Raw genomic sequence first — 18,280 nt, forward strand, 5'->3', positions numbered from 1 at the left:
TCCTTCTTGGGAAAGATGGTCTTGTCATTAAGGCACTGACCTAAGCCTCCTGAGTCGTAGGTTCAATTCCTGGCTCCCATGTCTATACTGCAATAAAACACCCGCGGCTCGGCCATGTCATCAGGCTCAGATGTCAGGGCTCTAAAATTTCAGTGGGGATGTTTGGGTTGGAGCCTGGACCATGTGAGGTGGGAGGGTCCCTGAGCCTCGGAATCTACACTCAATTTTTTGGGGGGAGGGATAGCTCACTGGTTTGAGCTTTGGCCTGCTAAACCCAGGGTTGTGAGTTCAATCCTTGAGGAGGCCACTTAGGGATCTGGGGCAAAATTAGAACTTGGCCCTGCTAGTGAAGGCAGGCGGCTGGACTCAATGACCTTTCAAGGTCCCTTCCAGTTCTAGGAGATAGGATAGGATATCTTCTGCATCATAAACTACATGAGTGTCCTCTCCCTACCTGGACTTTACTGCTCCTGGCAGAATCCTCATGCCTCTCAAAAGATCCTCACTCCCCAGATGTTTCCATGCCCTTTACCCCAAGACCAATGCCAGAGTGGAGGCACTCAGCAGAAGTTCAGAAGGACAAGATGGAGGAAGCTCTAGTATTCCCTCCCTTCTACACCTGATTAGCCCTCCTGTGGTTTACAGCAGCAGGACTCCCCCCAACTAACAACAGAAGGTTCATTGGGTGCAGAAGACAGTAGTGTTTCCCCTCTGCCACCTTCTGCACACCTAAGCTCTGCCAAACACCCTTTCCCCATCTGCACCCTATGCTCTTGGAAGCCCCCCAAACCACTGGGTGTGCGGTTCACAAGGGGAGAAGGCATCTGAAAGGGGACATGGGGAAGAGAGAGGATATATGCAGCGTATGATAACTTGAGGGAGACTATGTCTGTAAAAAGCAACAGAGGGTCCTGTGGCACCTTTGAGACTAACAGAAGTATTGGGAGCATAAGCTTTCGTGGGTAAGAACCTCACTTCTTCAGCATCTGAAGAAGTGAGGTTCTTACCCACGAAAGCTTATGCTCCCAATACTTCTGTTAGTCTCAAAGGTGCCACAGGACCTTCTGTTGCTTTTTACAGATTCAGACTAACACGGCTACCCCTCTGATACTATGTCTGTAGGTGGGGATCAGAGGAGTTGGGGCTATGGCAGACATGAGGGAAGTGGGTGTTCCTTGCTATGAGGAAGGGGGGAACTCTGGGGAGCAGAGGGATCCAGGCTGGAAAGGAGCGGCTCAGGCACAGCTAGAGAGGACATGGGGGTTGGAAAGCATTAGCCTTTCTTCACCTTCTCCACCCATTGTTTATCAGAGGGAACTTCTGCTGCTGAATACAGCAGGAGCTTTGCATGTTACATAAGACACATATGTGCTGCTTCCCCAGCAGCACTGTGCTGCTCCTCAGCACTTCAACTATGCTCTTTGTACCCCAGGAATGTTCTCCCTTCTTACTCTATCACGCTCCTAGGGCTCACAGGACAAGCATAAGACCCCAGGGAGACTGTGGGGTTCCTGGAAATGTTAGAAGGCTCTGCAGAGGCACTTATCCAGGCAAAGCCATACTCCTGCACACCTCCTAAGCTCCACAGGAGACGGGCTGCTCTCCTAAGGAAGCGTACATTAGTAGGGCTCCCCAAATCAGATGTCAGGAATTCACAAAGCAGTGCGGGGGGAAGAGATCCCCATAACTTTGGTCCCCACTCTGATGTTATGACTACACAGTACACATACAAAAATTTCACAAATTCCCGATTAGGCAAACAGGGTACTGAAGGCAATCATTCATCACCTTCATTAAGGGCCAATTCTTCTGAGCTGCTGAAGGCACTGAGTATCTGACAGGATTAGGCTCTGACTCCATATAGTAACCAATTACCCAAGTGTCACTAGACACTAGCTGTCTCTGCCCAAACAATACTATCAGAGAACATACAGGAAAAAGAAGTAACATTTAGTGCTCAAATCATCATGCTTACTGAGACGTGTGTTAGGTGAATTACTAAACCTGTGTTCTGTGGCCCACATTTTTGATACTCTATATGTAACGCAGGGAATATGGTAAACTGACATTGTTAGGGGGCAGTTAGGATGCCTGGTTTGAGAGGTGCAATTTTAACTGCATTTTCTGATTTTCTCCTCTTTGAGAGGTTTTAACACTACTGTTCTTGAAAAGCAATATGCATTCACACCACAGACACATGTCTACAACCTTAACTTCAATTTAACAAGAGTTATTGTGGGGTTTATTTTTATCAACATGCCCTCTCTCATTTCAGCACGTTAATGAGAACCAAATATTTCACTCTTCTTTGTGAGAAACATTAGTGCTTCTCTTGTGTCTAGACAACTTTTACAATACATTATTTTTGTCTGTCTTATGGACTAGGAACATAGTGCAGGAACTGCCAGATCAGATTCATAGTTTGATATTTTTCTTCAGATGGTAGCAGATATGGTAAGCTTCAAAGAAAAGCAAAAAAACTCTCCTGTAATACATATGGGGAGTGCTTGGTGTGCAGACTGAATTGGTGTGTGCACTTCTGTTTGGCATTCATGCATGAGGACCTACTTGACTACTACTGTGACCCCATGCTGAAGCATGAGATTCATTACCACCTTGCAAAGGAACCAATGATCATAGTTGCTGCCAACAACTTGTTGGTTTGAAATTTGCAAAGAGATAAGAAATAGGGGCCTGATTCTCCTCCTAGTGATACTGGTGCAAGAAGTCTGTAATGATCAGGTAAAAGTTCATGAGTCTGAATTACCAGTGGGGGAAAAATCTGGTCCCCACTTACTAGAAATGGACCCCAGCTGAACCACCCAATGTGTCCAACCCCCATGCCCTTTCTGGGGAACTATATGAAGGGTACTTATGTGCCCCGCAGAGGCTACCACTTTCTCACTTCTACCCACTGTGAAGACTGGTCACGCACAACCTCACCATACCCAGGCTCGTGCTACCATGCCCCACCCCGCACTGCATTGACTCAGCCTGGGCTCCATGACTGACAGCCAGGCCCACAGCACCCGGCCCCGTGATCGCTACCCCCATCCAGCCTCTTACCGGAATCAAAAGCACCAGCCCCATACCCACTTGCCCCACCCCTCGCCATGCAGCGTCAGGTCCCCGGCCGGCACCGAGCCCGAGCCCGCTGGGCACCCGACCCTCCACGTGGCGAACTAGAAACCTCAGCGGCGCACCCTGTGACGCACCATCCCTTGGGTCCGTTCGGCTCACACGCGTCAGGCCCCGCCCAGCCGACCCACTCACTCACTCACTCACTCAACTCTCGTTTCATAGGAAACTGGATCCGCCTTCCCCAGTGGAAGAATCCAATCAGATTTCAACTCGGTGAGCCACCATGGCCAATCAGAATCGAAGATTTGTTATTGACGGGCAGGCAAGGAACGCGGAGACAAGGGGCGAAGCTAGTACTCAGTCCGCATGTCACTCGCTCACACCGCCCGGGACGGGGGCGGGACTCCGGCAGTGCTCCTCAATAATAGGGCACGGTGGAATTAGCATCACGCTCCCGCCCACAGAGGGGGAATCCCCAGTCTGACCCCGCCAGCTCTCATTATGCATAGGAAATCTAACCCCAGCACGGCAGCCGCCCCCCCAGGCCCTATTGTTTCCGGGGAACCCAACAGCGCTCACAGTGTCCACTCAAGGCCCTATTGTCCCTGGGGGAATCCCCCAACACTCAGTGTCCCCCCAAAGTCCTATTGTCCTGGGAACCCCCAACACTCACAGGGTTGCCTCAAGCCCCTATTGTCTCTGGGAACCCCACCCAACACTCACAGGGTCCCCCAAGGCTCTATTGTCCCTGAGGAACCCCCCAAACACTCGCAGTGTCTCCCCAAGGCCCTATTGTCTCTGGGAAACCTCCCAACACTCACAGGATCCCCCCAAGTCCCTATTGTCCCTGGGGAACCCTAGGGTGACCACCTGTCCCTAATTAGGCAGGACAGACCGGAAAGGTACATTTCAAGTCCTGGTCTTGGGCTGAATGACTCTTTGGGACAGCAAATGTCCTGGATTCCCTGCAATGCCACTCCGCACGTGCCTGAGGCTCAGGGGTGGTGCCCAGGGCTGGCTCCGGGCACCAGCAAAACAAGCAGGTGCTTGGGGTGGCACACTTCTAGGGGCGGCATTCTGGCACTGGCCATCATAGGCGCCGACTCCTGGGCATGGGGAAAAAGTGCCCTCGCCGCCCCAGCTCACCTCCACCCAGCCTCCGCCTACTCCCCCGAGCGCGCTGCCGCCGCTCCGCTTCTCTCCCCTCCTTCCCAGGCTTGCCACACGCAAAACAGCTATTTTGCGCAGCAAGGCTGGGAGGGAGGAGAAGCCGAGCGGCGGGCGCTCGGGAGAGGCGGCAGTGGTGGAGCAGAGGTGAGCTGGAGCGGGGAGTGGTTCCTCTACCCCCCGTTACTTCCTGCGCTCCCCACCCTAGCTCACCTCCGCTCCGCCTGCTCCCCTAAACGCGCCGCTGCTCCGCTTCTCCTCCCTCCCTCGGCTGAGAGGGAGGGGGGAGAAGCGGAGCGGCGGCGCGCCCGGGGGAGCAGGCGGAGCGGAAGTGAGCGGGGGGGCCCCATAGGAAGCAATGTGTGGGGGGGAAATGTGGCACGCCCGGGGGAGGAGGCGGGGCTGGGTACTTGGGGAAGGGGTTCAGAAGGGGTGGAGTTGGGGCGGGGCCGGGAGCAGGGAGGCACAAAAAAAAGGGGGGGGGCGCGCGGCCAAAATTTTTTTTGCTTGGGGTGGCAAAAATCCTAGAGCCGGCCCTGGTGGTGCAAGCCTTTTCCCAGTGGGGGTGAAGTGGGCCTTAGGCCCCCCCTTGCCATGAGGCCCCACCCCATGCTCCTCCTCTTCCCCTACCAAGCTGGAGCTGGGCAGTAATGAGAGCTGCCCAGGGAGCCAGGACCACTGTGCGGATTCCCAGATTTGCACTGGGTGGCACGTCCTGGGGGCTGGGGACACAGGCCGGGGGCTGCTCTTGGGCACCCCTGCCTCCCGCCCAGGGCAGGTGGAGGGTCTGGGATGCTACACAGCAGCCCGGGCTGCTGGGCAGCTCTTAGCAAGGCCTGGCTCCATCATCCAGCATGGCCTGGGGACAGGACTTTGGGGGAAGAGGAGAGACTGGGGATGGGGCCATGGAGGGGGGGTGGGGCTGCTGCTTGTGTCTTGCTTTTCCTTTTGGAAAGGTGGTCACCTTAGAGAACCCCCCAACATTCACAGGATTCCCGAAGGCCCTATTGTTCCTGGGGAACCCCCAATGCTAACAGGGACCCCCCCCCCAGGTCCTATTGTCTATAGGGAATCCTCTAACACTCACAGGTTTCCCCCAAGGTTCTATTCTCTATGAGGAACCCCCCAACACTCACAGTCCTGTTGTCTATGGCAGTGGTTTTCAACCTGTGGCCTGCAGACCCCTTGGGGTCTGTAGATTGTCTAAGAGTTCCAAAGGGGTCTGCACCATTTGAAATTTTTTAGGGGTCTGCAAATGAAAAAAGGTTGAAAACCACTGGTCTCTGGTGCCCCCTCACACACAGGGTCCCAAGGCCTGTTGTCTAGGGTTACCATACGTCCGGATTTTCCCGGACATGTCCGGCTTTTGGGGGCTCAAATCCCCGTCCGGGGGGAAATCCCCCAAAGCCGGGCATGTCCGGGAAAATCGGGAGGCTCGGCCGGGGCCTCTTTGTCCGGGGTCGGGGGCATGGTGCCGGGCCGGGAGCGCGGTGCCGGGCCGGGCCCGCGGGGCCGGGAGCCGGTCCGGGGAGCCGGTCCGGGCCCGTGGGGCTGGGTCGGGGAGCCGGGCCGGGGGTGCGCCGGGCCCGCGGGGCCGGCAGCCGGGCCGGGGTCGGTGCGCCGGGCCCGCGGGGCCGGCAGCCGGGGCCGGGGCCGGTGCGCCGGGCCCGCGGGGCCGGCAGCCGGGGCCGGGGCCGGGGCCGGTGCGCCGGGCCGCGGGGCCGGGGTCGGTGCGCCGGGCCCGCGGGGCCGGGGCTGGGAGCCGGGGGGTCCGCCGGGCCCGCGGGGCCGGGAGCCGGGGCGGGGAGCCGGGCCCGCGGGGCGGGGAGCCGGGGGGTGCGCCGGGCCCGCGGGGGGTGGTCGGTCGGGGCCGGCACCCCAGGGCCCGAGCCAACCCAGGCTGGAGCCGCCGGGGGGCCAGCCTGGGCCGCGCCTCCTCCCCCCGCCCCACTTACCTGCTTCAGGCTTCCCGCGAATTAAATGTTCGCGGGAAGCAGGGGAGGGGGCGGAGACTTTGGGAGGGGGCGGAGTTGGGGCGGGGGCGTGGGCGGGGCTGGGGGCGGGGCCAGGGCCCCGGGGAGTGTCCTCCATTTGGAGGCACAAAATATGGTAACCCTACTGTTGTCCATGGGGAATCCCTCTCCCCCACACATATACACTGGGTCCCACCAAGGCCCTATTGTCCAACAGGGGCAGCAGGGTCCCCTCCAAATCCCCATTATCTGGGAGGAAATCCCCGGCTGGGGCAGCAGCCCCCACTCCAAGCCTCTCTAGTCCATGGGGAATTCTCAGCAAGAGGAACTGGGCCTCAATCCCAGAGTCTATGTAGGAGCCCCAGTAGGGGACAGCACAGTCTCTACCCCATATGGTGGGGCCCAAGGACTTTTCACATTCCCTTTTTTCCTCTGCTCCCCCATTCCCTCCCGCCAGATTCTCATTCCTGTTGCTGAAGACCTCCCTCATTTACAATATTGCCAACCCCAAGGGTTCAAAAATCATGCCAGGCTCTGCAAATCATGAGATTGGCATAAATTTAATGAGATCTTTAAAAAAATCATGTTGGGTGCTTTATATTTACCTTCTGGCTTTGCACATGAGTCACATGAGCTCTTCTCTGCAACTAGGTGGGCTACAAGGTTACTTTTTTGTTAAAATGAAGGCTGAGATTCCCACTTAACAACCTTCCTCCAGGAGCTGGGACTTTACAAAACCACCTAACATTGTAAGACTCACAATAAAATCACTTTAGAGAGAGTTAAAAATTGTATTAGTTCAGTGTAAAGTAATACCTCAAACCAACTCCTTTGCCTAATATTAACTCCCATCTTGTCCACCCATTCTGAGTCACTGAGCACCTGTTTCTTGCTCTCCCCCAATCACTGAAATCCTGGGGAAATCTGGTAGTGTATAACACCCAGTCTACCTAGTGGGGATGAGACTAGCTTTTTCCCCAGCTCCCGAGAGTTTCTAGTGACTTTAGAGAGGAGGTTAGTAGCTTCTTTCTTTCATACATTCACACGCTGTCCCCTCCCCTACATTCAAGGCTAGTATTTTCTTCCTTAGGGTGGGATTGGGCTACCTGGTCTGGGAGATGTAGCTGCTGCACCTTGGACCTCCTTATTATAATTATTATTTTTATTCCAGTACCACTGAGACGCTCCATTGAATGATGGATTGTACAACCACACAGTAAGAGACAGTCCTTGTCTCAAAGAATTTTCATTCTAAATAGACAAGACAAACACAGGGTAGGAGGGGCCCCTTACGTAAGATTCTCCCCCGAGAAAAATTGTACGTGGGAGTAATGTTGTTTAAGGAAATTGATTTGCTGGGGGCAAAAGATGGTTTGGTTTAACTTTCGCCTCCCATGCCTTTTTTGTTTTTCACAAATATAATGGGCCCACTTCTGATCATACACACCAATCTTATTCTGCCTAACCTCATTGATGTCACTGGTATTACTCCTGATTTACACCAGCGTGAGAGAAGAGAGTCAGGACCCGCATAACTAACAGTATTACCGTCTGCACTGCCCACCAAATAAACACCAGTCTGTTTTACAATCTGTTTAAAAAAAAAAAAAGAAAGTAGCCCAACATCAACAACCTGGCATTTACTTACCAACCCTACTATAATAAACCAGTGTCCTCCCCTGACAGAATAGTGAAAGAATGGATTTTAAAAAAATACTATTGGTTTCAGGCTTCCTTAATCTAAGAGGTTGTTACAAACAGCACAGAGGGATAGAAATTATACTGAACATTCTGAAGAATGCTAAACCTGTTGTTTCCTTTGACTGAATACAAAGAGCTGTATGAATTTAAAATGTAGTAGGTGTTGCGAAATTTGTGATAACCCATTCTCCAGGGAGCTCTCAGTCCAAGGGGCCAGTTTGCAGTGATCAGTCCCCCTTCTCCCCAACTCAGTGTCTGTCAGTCTGCAGAATGAACGGCTAGTGGGCAACGGAATGGGGCAAAACTGTAAACTCAAGCCTACCTTCTGGCTCAGTGCAGTATCTTGTGAGCATATTCTGGCCTGCATTCAGGGTAGGCTCTGACATCACAATGACAGATGGTTGCAGCTTTTGGATATATACTATAGTACAGCTTGTGATGTAGGCAGCATCACTGTACTAGCCCCTGCAGTTTGAAGAGGCATGTGTTGCAGCAGTCTTTCTGTAGATGGTTACTGGTACCCTCAGGATCTGGAGAGAAGGATGTAAAGGAAGGGGTAGCTGATGACCTGCTCCACTTCTCCTGAGACAGTAAAGGTTATGATGTTTGAACAAATTGAAAGCATCAGGTGGACAGACCTGGTGCTGACTGTGAGCAGTTAGTGTAGATCAAAACAAAATCATGTTCATTACAAAATTCTACCATGTTTGAATGACTGAAGAATCAAGTGAGCTGACACCAGGCAATTCTTCACAAATGGGATCAGGTACACACCACTTTGTAATATAGGCAAGCCCCAAGACAGCAAGTTTTCTGATAAGCATTATTCCTTATAGCCTGGCCCCAGAAACAACAGTGTTCTTTCCTTCTGCCTACTACAGGAATCTTATGCCATCCTCTGAAGGACCGTGTGCTAGCCACTGTCAGAGACAGGATACTGGACTAGATGGGCCCTGTGTCTGAACCAGTATGGCAATTTCCTATGCTTGGCAGAGCTCCAGTGGTCTCTTTGCTTTCTTTCTTCAATGTTTGTCTTGTTGGAGTTGAACTGGAGCCAAAGTAATCTGATGTGTTTAAGAAAAAAACTGTTGTTCTGTTTTGTGTTTAGCGGACAGGGTAGGGATAATAGGAGGTTCTACTTTTTTTTTTGGAAAAGAAGATGGAAGAAAACTGGAAGTAATCCTTTGGCAAGGGACAATATATAAGCAGCTCCTCTTAAGGCATAACAATTACTTTTATGCTATCATTCAGAAGAACTAGTAGCCAGTTCACTGCACTTTTTGGAACACTGTATTACTTTTCACTTGGATGGATTGGTGAACTACATTATAGTATTTACTTGGTAGTGAATGCTATAGTTAAAGTTACTTGAGACTTTCATTATACATTTCCACAATTCACATGTTAATTACTTTCTGAAAAGTCCTTATTTGTGGTGCAAATTTTTCATGCTTCCTCGGAGCCTAAAGGTAAACTTGTAGAAAGTTGGAGCAAAATCTGTTCACCCATTTTTCATTATGCAGTGTTGAAGAACTATGCTTTTTCTACTGTAAAGAGATTATAAAAGGTTTAGATTTGGTATTTAAGATATTAAGTATATAAACCGTACCATTTTTTTTGTAATGTGCATGTTGTTTTGAAAAAATACGCCCAGATTGTGCCCACTTCCCCCCTCCCCAATCCACATATAAACAAGATCCTCCACATGTGGATCTCGCCAACTCCTGCACAGAAGTGGGGGCGCAGCTGCCTCCATGACTCCAACCCCTGAAGAGACCCCAAGGTCTCTTCAGGGATTAGCGATCTTCTCTGGGGGATGTAACTGCTCAGGAGTCAGGTCCAGGGGAGAAGTGAGCAGGGCCAAGGGGATACACATCATTCCCATGCCCACAGAGAATCCCCAGAAAAGATAGCACAATCCAGAGCTCCCAGGGAAAACTCCAGCCAGGTGAGACTGTGGTAGTGGTGCTCCAATGGAGGAATGTTACCTGGGGGTGCCAGAGTCAGTCAGTCTCTAGAGTCCCATGGATCTCCAGGTTTGTCGCTGAGCTCTGTCTGGGGCCTATTCTAGGGGAGGTGTCGGGGGGCCTCACCCCCTGAGTGGATGATGTGGGGAATTGCTACTAAGGGATTTGTGAGGACTGCAGATACATTGCTTAACCTGCTCTAAAACAAGCTTCACTTATTGTTTAGAGTCAAAGATTTGTTCTCCTCACAGGATTTTTCTATTGGATTGTTATTTCAGGGGAAAGGTTTGCCTGCCCATAAATGACCATGGCGTTCAGCTCCTTAGATCCCCCTCTGCAATGCTTCTTGGCCCCCTTGGACTTCATCAACTTTCCTGGCAGCACAACGATGGTGGTTATTCTCTGCTAGATTGGCAAAGGAATGATGCCACAGAGAACACTGGCCCATGCCAGACCCTGGGAAAAATCAATCCTTTGTAGGTCTTCCCAGGATTGTGGGGAAAAGATTGTGATGCTACCCCATTCTGGGCCTCACCTTTCAGATCTGTTTTTTTTTTTTTTTTTGCCATCTCAACCATCTCCCCTTCCTACTTCTCCACGTGGGCACCAATGATACTGCCAAGAATGACCTTGAGCGGGTCACTGCAGACTATGTGGCTCTGGGAAGAAGGATAAAGGAGTTTGAGGCACAAGTCGTGTTCTCATCCATCCTCCCTGTTGAAGGAAAAGGTCCAGGTAGGAACCATCACATTGTGGAAGTAAATGTGTGGTTGCGCAGGTGGTGTTGGAGAGAGGACTTTGGATTCTTCAACCATGGGATGTTGTTCCAGGAAGAAGGATTGCTAGGAAGAGATGGGATCCACCTAACGAAGAGAGGGAAGAGCATCTTCACAAGCAGCTTTGCTAACCTAAGGAGGAGGGCTTTAAACAAGGTTCACCAGGGGATGGAGACCTAAACCCTTAGGTAAGTGGGGAAGTGAGATACCAAGAGGAAACACAAGAAGGAGGGTGCAGCAGGGGAGGCCTCCTGATTCATACTGAGAAAGTAGGGCAATCAGCTAGTTATCTTAGGTGCCTGTACACGAACGCAAGAAGCCTGGGAAACAAGCAGGAAGAATTGGAAGACCTAACACAGTCAAGGAACTATGATGTGACTGGAATAATAGAGATTTAGTGGAGTAACTCACATGACTGGAGCACTGTTCAGGAAGGACAGGCAGGGTCGGAAAGGTGGAGGAGCTGCACTGTATGTAAGACAGCAGTATAATTTCTCAGAGCTCCAGTATGAAACTGGAGAAAAGCCTGTTGAGAGTCTTTGGGTTAAGTTTAAAGGCGAGAGCAACAAGGGTGATGTCGTGGTGGGCGATGAGGAGGATGATGAAGTAGACGAGGCTTTCTTTGGATCACAGGCCCTGGTTCTCATGGGGGACTTCAATCACCCTGACATCTGCTGGGAGAGCAATACAGCAGTGCACAGACAATCCAGGAAGTTTTTGGAGAGTACTGGGGACAACTTCCTGGTGCAAGTGCTGGAGGAACCATCCAGGGGCCATGCTCATCTTGACCTGCTGCTCACAAACAGAGAAGAATTGGTAGGGGAATTAGAAGTGGGTGGCAACCTGCGCAACATGACCATGAGATGGTCGAGTTCAGGATCCTGACAAAAGGAAGAAAGAGAGCAGCCGAATATGGACCCTGGATTTCAGAAAAGCAGACTTTGACTCCCTCAGGGAACTGATGGGCAGGATCACCTGGGAGGCTAATATGAGGGGGAAAGGAGTCGAGGAGAACTGGCTGTATTTTGAAGAAGCCTTATTCAGGGCGCAGGAACAAACCATCCCAGCTTACAAGAAGTGGAAACTTGGACAGATGACTAGGGAGGAGTATACAAATATTGCTCTAGCATACAGGGGTGTAATCAGGAAGGCCAAAGACAATTGAAGTTGCAGCTAGCAAGGGATGTGAAGGGTAACAAGAAGGTTTTCTACAGGTATGTTGGCAACAAGAAGAAGGTCAGGGAAAGTGTGGGACCCTTACTGAATGGGGGAGGCAACCTAGTGACAGATGATGTGGAAAAGGCTGAAGTATTCAATGCTTTTTTTGCTTCGGTCTTCACAGACAAAGTCAGCTCCCAGATTGCTGCACTGGGCAGCATAGTATGGGGAGGAGGTGAGCAGCCCACAGAATAGGTTAAGGACTATTTAGAAAAGCTGGACGTGCCCAAGTCCATGGGGCCGTATGCAATGCATCCAAGGGTGCTGAGAGAGTTGGCTGATGTGATTGCAGAGCCATTGGCCATTATCTTTGAAAACTTGTGGTGATTGGGGGAAGTCCTGGATGATTGGAAAAAGGCAAATATAGTGCCCATCTTTAAAAAAGGGAAGAAAGAGAATCCGGGGAACTACAGACCAGTCAGCTTCACCTCAGTCCCTGGAAAAATCATGGAGCAGGTTCTCAAGGAATCCATTTTGAGGCACTTGGAGGAGAGGAAGGTGAGCAGGAACAGTCAACATGGATTCACCAAGGGCAAGTCATGCCTGACAAACCTGATTGCCTTCTATGATGAGATAACTGGCTCTATGGATATGGGGAAAGCGGTGGATCTAATATACCTTGACTTTAGCAAAGCTTTTGATACGGTCTCCCACAGTATTCTTTCCAGCAAGTTAAAGAAGTATGGATTGGATAAATGGACTATGGTGATGAGGCAGCATTTTCAAAGAATATGAAAATTTGAGGATTTCTTCCAGGCTATTCAAAAGACTCGAGAAATCGTGCCTTCCACATGATTTTGAAACAGTGTTGAACAAACTGACAGCTGTTCAGGCTACAGCACTTAATGGCTGTAGTGGGATTCCACAGCAACTTTTCCAGCTCTTATTTCCACTTAGGCTCACTCTGGCTCTTTTCAGGGGCTTGCTCATTTGGGGATGCTCCATTCTTGTGGATTACTTAAGGGGATGTTTTCATCCTTCATCTCAGGCCCTTAGGGCTTTGCAACTTTTGTCTTCCCACAACCCAAAAACTACTGTCAAATTGCTCCCCATACCGGGCGCAACTCAGTGGAAAGGGGAAAAAAGCAGGGCAAAGAAAAGGCAAAACCATGGCTCCAAAACCCAAGCGTGCCAGACAGCAGAGCAGACTGACTGCTCTGGGCAGTGGGGAAGGAGGAGTCCCATAAGGAGATGTTGCAGATTGCTCTGCCCACAGCCCAAGGAGGCATTCTGCCTCCCTGTGCCATAATGCCTCCTAGTGGCTCCTCCATGTTAGTGTAGTTCCACATCACCCCTTCCTATGGGCTCTGGGCTATTAGCATCATCTAGCCTGTAATGCTGAAGTGAAGCGATCAGGAAAAAATAAAGAGTCTTAGCAGATCTGAATGGCAAGTAGAATAGTCATCCATCTCTGAGTAGCAATAACTCAGGCACCCTGGCAGATGTATCTTCTCAGGTCCCAACCATTTCAAACTCACCATTATCTAATGCAGAAAAGATCAAAAATTGCCAAGAAAGGAGTGGTGGCAGAAGTTAAATTGTCACCCAACCTGATTAAAACTGAACGAGTTTAATGTGGCGTAATATATTTTAATCAGTGGAAATAGAAAAAAGCATGATCATTTCTCATCAAACAAAAGAATGTTTCTGTTACTTAGAAGGAAATGACCGAATGGGGAAAACAGTTTCTTAAATTAAATCAAGAGAAAACATATTTTGCAAACTCAGACTTATCCCCAGGTGTGATAAAAGAAACAGGTGAATATCAGGATTTAGATGGGAAACTATTGAAGTGTCATTATCCTGCCCTGGTGCTGATTTTTTGCTTTCTTTATGTGGAGAGAATCATACACACTTCAGTGTTCAAAAGGAAGCTGAAACAGACTGCTTTTTAGTGAGAAAAGTGGTATTACACAAAGGTGATATACATTATTATACTTATGCCAGTGGCAAAAGATAGAAGATAGACAGCATTGCCGAATAATCCCTACAGGTATGTAGCCAAACACAGTGGTTCTGCAGCCTATATTTTTTCAGTTCCAGGTTTTGGGAAATGGTTTTAAAGTGTAAGAATGTAAAGAATAATATAACTAGACTTCATTTATGGCAAAGTCTTAAGCTAGCCAGTGTAAAAATAACTTTATATGTATTAGCATTTTCATAAGTCAGGGGCCTCCATCAGCAGTCTTCTATCCCAATCTTGAGTATGAGGTGAAAATATTTTAAAACAATACTTCATTCTGTCTGAAATAGTAACTGGATGCTTCAAAAGCATTTCTCATGTTTAAAAATAGTGCGACTTCTGCCCTCCTGTGGCAGTAGACTAGTTTTGCACACAGCTTGGAATCATGACTGCAAGTGTCTGTATTAGATTTTATAACCACAAAGTCCTTTATTTTTCTTTGTGGAACAGACATAAGAACTGTGTTCACAACCCGCTCTGCTTTATAATTATTTGATTTTAGTTCAAGCTTCTGGTATTTTATTGTTATGAAAAAGGGAAATTAATTAAATAATTCGGTACCATTTTCTTAACCTTACTATAAGAACACAGAGTCTGAAAGTGTGAAGTTTATATACGAATAAATGGTTTGGGCTAATTTTTTGTGGTCATTAACATAATTTTAGCTTGAATGTCTATGTCCACATATTGGATAATTTGCACAAAGGATAGGAGCAGCTTCTATGCTATCCTGTTTAATTATTCTATAGTTTATTTAATATAAAAGCCTTTTCCTTTAGAAAAGATGTCTGGTATTAATGTTTGGAATACCAGGGTCTGATTCCTATCTCGCTTTTACACCAAGGCCGCTTCATTGATTCCAGTAGAGTAATTTTAGCTCTACCCATGTGTACATGAAGAGTCAGTCCCATGCCGTCTATTTATGTTAAAAAAATCATTAGCTGTAGCCCATTAGGCAGTTTTAAATATATGGATTTATGCATAAGGTGAATCCGCCTTTCAAACAAGACTTGCACATGGCTTGACTTTCAGAGGTTCTGAGCACCTGAAACCTCAACTAACATCAATAGGGGCTGCAGCTGTTCATCACCTCAGCAGGTCAGGCCCATCGAATATATTCATTGGGAAAGAGGGTGAAAGCAAAATTTTACAGAAGTAGATGGCAGTGGTCACCTGAGAGACCCCAGGAAATACATGCTGACAACGGTTGCTGTTTTCTCCACCCTTTGTTTCCATGAAGCAGCTCTTCTCCAACACAGCACAAGCTTCCAGCTAAGGCGCAGATGTTCAGCACCATCTGCATTCACACTTCTCTATTTCAAGACCCAAACAGGCCAAATTAAAGCTTGGTTTCACCACACTGAAGTAAAATTTACCCTTGGTGTATCTTCATTTTGGTTTAACTCATTTCTTCATATGCATCTAAATCAAACCGCTTTCTCTTGTAACACTACTGACATTGGAAATCAGTGCCCAGTTTCATTTGAAATGCCCAACAGGAGAAATATCAGGGTTCCTTCTTGCACTTCTGGTGGCCTCTTATTTCCTAGCAAAATCCCAGCACTCCGAATTTGATTAAAATCCCTAGTAGCGACTATGCATACACTTCAAAACACAGCTACAGCCAAAGTATAAGTCAGTACCAATCACATACTTTTATCTTGTTTTTCATTCCCTGCGCCAATTCTTTCTACACCAGGGGTCATGGGAAAACAGTCCCACTTCCCCTTTCAAATCAATATCTACGTGTTAGTAATACAGTGTAGCTTAAGCTATGCACTTTTAGGAACCTTTTTAATCATCAGATGAAGGTGACATTTATTTTCAGCAACCAAAGAAGAGGTATTTCTTATATCAGATGTTTTTAAAACATTTCTCTCTGCATTTGCTCATGAACTCCTGCAAATAAAACTCATCATCGGCCCAATTCAGCCCCACTGTGAGTGAGTGCCATTCTAGGGATACATTTGGTCCCATGTCTCTAAATCATTGCCTCCCTGAATTGCTAATACATTAGGCTACTACCGAAGTATTTCCTATTTTAAAAGCCAAATCAGCTATTCTACACCAGGGATAAAGGTGATGTGCATACATCTGTAATGTGGTCCTCAGTAAGGTGAGATCAGGATGGTTATGGAGGAACTTCTGTAGTTAAATGTCAATCCTGGCACAGGGTTTCTAGGGATTCCCCTGTTCCTGCTGCAGAATACTGTGGGCTGGATACAGAACTGTGTTACTTCAGTTCTATGTTGGTGTGAAACCACTGATGTCACCCCTTCTGTGATTAAATTAATCACTGTTGTGTTATAAATGATTTTTCCTGCTCCTACTAGTGGCTTTCTCTTCTGCACTTTTTAAATCTGGGTCACTGTGCCCCTGTTCTGGGCACCTCTCCAGAAACAGGTGATTCCAGCAAACCTCTTCCTCTACTGCACTGCTGCTCTCCCTTTCTGTGAACTTGGAAAAGAATAAAAAGTTACAGTATAAAAGCATGTGAGTTAAACATGATCTTTCATAGACTGCACACCTGGATGTAACATGAGCATGCAAAATACAGAGTGCAAGATTTTGCTTCTGTCTCTAATATTGAGCCTTTTAATAATTAATTGGGAGGAATGGGTCTGTGGAGGGCAGAAGAGGAGGAATTTTTGAATAGATGGAATGTGGAGATTGTGGTGGAGAGGATTATAAATATGCTAGATTTCCACAGGACTCTCCGCTGTCTCTCCCCTGCATTATAGGGATCTGAGATTACCTTCTAGTTTTGGCTGAAACTTGGTAGCTCTGAGATGAAGCTCAAGCAGGAGGTTTTTTCTGGTCATAGTGTTTTCAGTCCTTCTGTTAGGTGGTTCATAAACTGGCTTTCACCCTACTGAATTACACTGCTCCTTTTCAGTCTGTTGCAGAAAGGAGTGTGGATGGATGCCGTTGTGGAGAAGATGTGAACGGCACTTGATAAGTAGTACACTGGTTCAGCACATCACCTTTTATTATCCTGAGCACAGAAACTTCAAAGCTGGAATAAATACTCTGAGCACAGAAGCTTCAAAGATAGGTTGAGTACGCACTGTTCTAAGTGTCACAAAAAGTGGATGAACCCATTAATAACAGTCAGTGAATTGCTGAAGTAAAGAGTAATTAAATTACTTTACCTTCCTACATTAGAGCTCTTCTGTTCATTCTATTACTCAGTTTCTGCTGTAGAGACTGAACCATACCAGTTTGGCAAGGGGTGGGGGGGAGTTTAAGGCCCACAAAACTATGTCATGACACGGAGATAATGTAACAATCTTGCTTTAGTGCCACATTTTCTAAGCATAAGAAAATGAGTAGAATGATCCTTCTTCTGTATGTTTCTCTTGACCTATATCAGTACTAATCATTTTGGTGGCTTTGGGGCTTGGCAGAGAAACAAGACCAACTTAACCCATATCTATCTATAGCTATGTAAAGGATAAATCAGACAACCTGTGGGTCAAAGGTTCAAAAGAAGGGATGGTGTGGCAGCTGGGCTGGAGCAGAAAAACCTGTGCTGGGAGCTTGGCCTGAGTCTTAAACAGTTATCAACAAACTCAAGATTTGTCTGTCTGCCCCTCTAAACTAACAAACACAAAAGGTAACTACTTAGCTGCAGTGCTTAAGCAAAGAGCCTGGCCTGGCCTTGGTGTTCTGAGCTAATACTGCTGTGCTATGGTGTGCTGTGCTCCTCTTCTGCCTCAGTCCTACTCAGCACTGACCTTCAGACGAAGCAGGCAAACTTTCTTAACTGGCCTGTTGGCTCCTTATTGGTCAGTGTCTCTTCTTAGCCTTTCCACTCCCCTGGAAGACTCAATGCCATTGGTAACCTGGCCTGAATGGATTTGCCTGGATTCCCCCCCACATCCCCCCATCATGATACCTGATGGAGGGGCTGCCAGGCCAAATTTGAGTGAGTGGTGTTGCGACCTGACACACGGGGTTGCAATGCCAATCAGGTTTAGCCCAGCTACTCCTCTGTGATGATGGGGGGGGGGGGGGGGAATTAGTTGGGCCAAATTTGAGTAATGGCATTGTGGCCTGGTGCATTGGGTTGCACTGCTGTTCAGGGCTGGCCTAGCCACCCACCCATCATAACAGAGGGACTACTGCCTACATCAAATCTGAGCAGTGCTGTAACCCTGTGTGCCAGGTTGCAATGCCACTCATCATTCAAATTTGGCCCAACTTGTTTGAGTGCGGGGCAGGTGATGGGAGCAAGTGGAACCACTGGGTGGCCGTGATTGGAAGGCACAGCTCTAGCCCAGGACAGGACTGGGGTGCTGAACCTGGGGGAGGAGTCGGTGAGTGGCCAGAAAGGTTGTGGGAGTAATGAGCGAGGGGCTGGGAACAAGTTGTTGGTGGGCTACAGGGTGAGTGGGGAGTATTGGGGGTGGGGAGGGCTGTGGCTGGTGGGGC

General features: G+C 48.6%; 1 protein-coding gene across 5 annotated transcripts in view; it reads right to left on the minus strand.

The window, feature by feature from the left end:
* The window catches only part of SPMIP4 (sperm microtubule inner protein 4), a 47,957-nt gene extending 44,656 nt beyond the window's left edge, over positions 1 to 3,301 (minus strand). The window contains exon 1 of one of the 5 annotated variants that reach the window (XM_008170145.4): positions 3,216 to 3,301. The gene's annotated coding sequence lies outside the window, so the exon portion shown is untranslated. Of the gene's footprint in view, positions 1 to 3,066 lie in introns of all 5 variants that reach the window. The other 4 variants (XM_065583388.1, XM_065583389.1, XM_042861556.2 and 1 more) reach the window with 4 other exon arrangements.
* Between the last annotated feature and the right edge of the window lie 14,979 nt (positions 3,302 to 18,280).

Source organism: Chrysemys picta, chromosome 2, assembly GCF_011386835.1.
Source record: "Chrysemys picta bellii isolate R12L10 chromosome 2, ASM1138683v2, whole genome shotgun sequence".
NCBI classification, from domain to species: domain Eukaryota; kingdom Metazoa; phylum Chordata; order Testudines; family Emydidae; genus Chrysemys; species Chrysemys picta.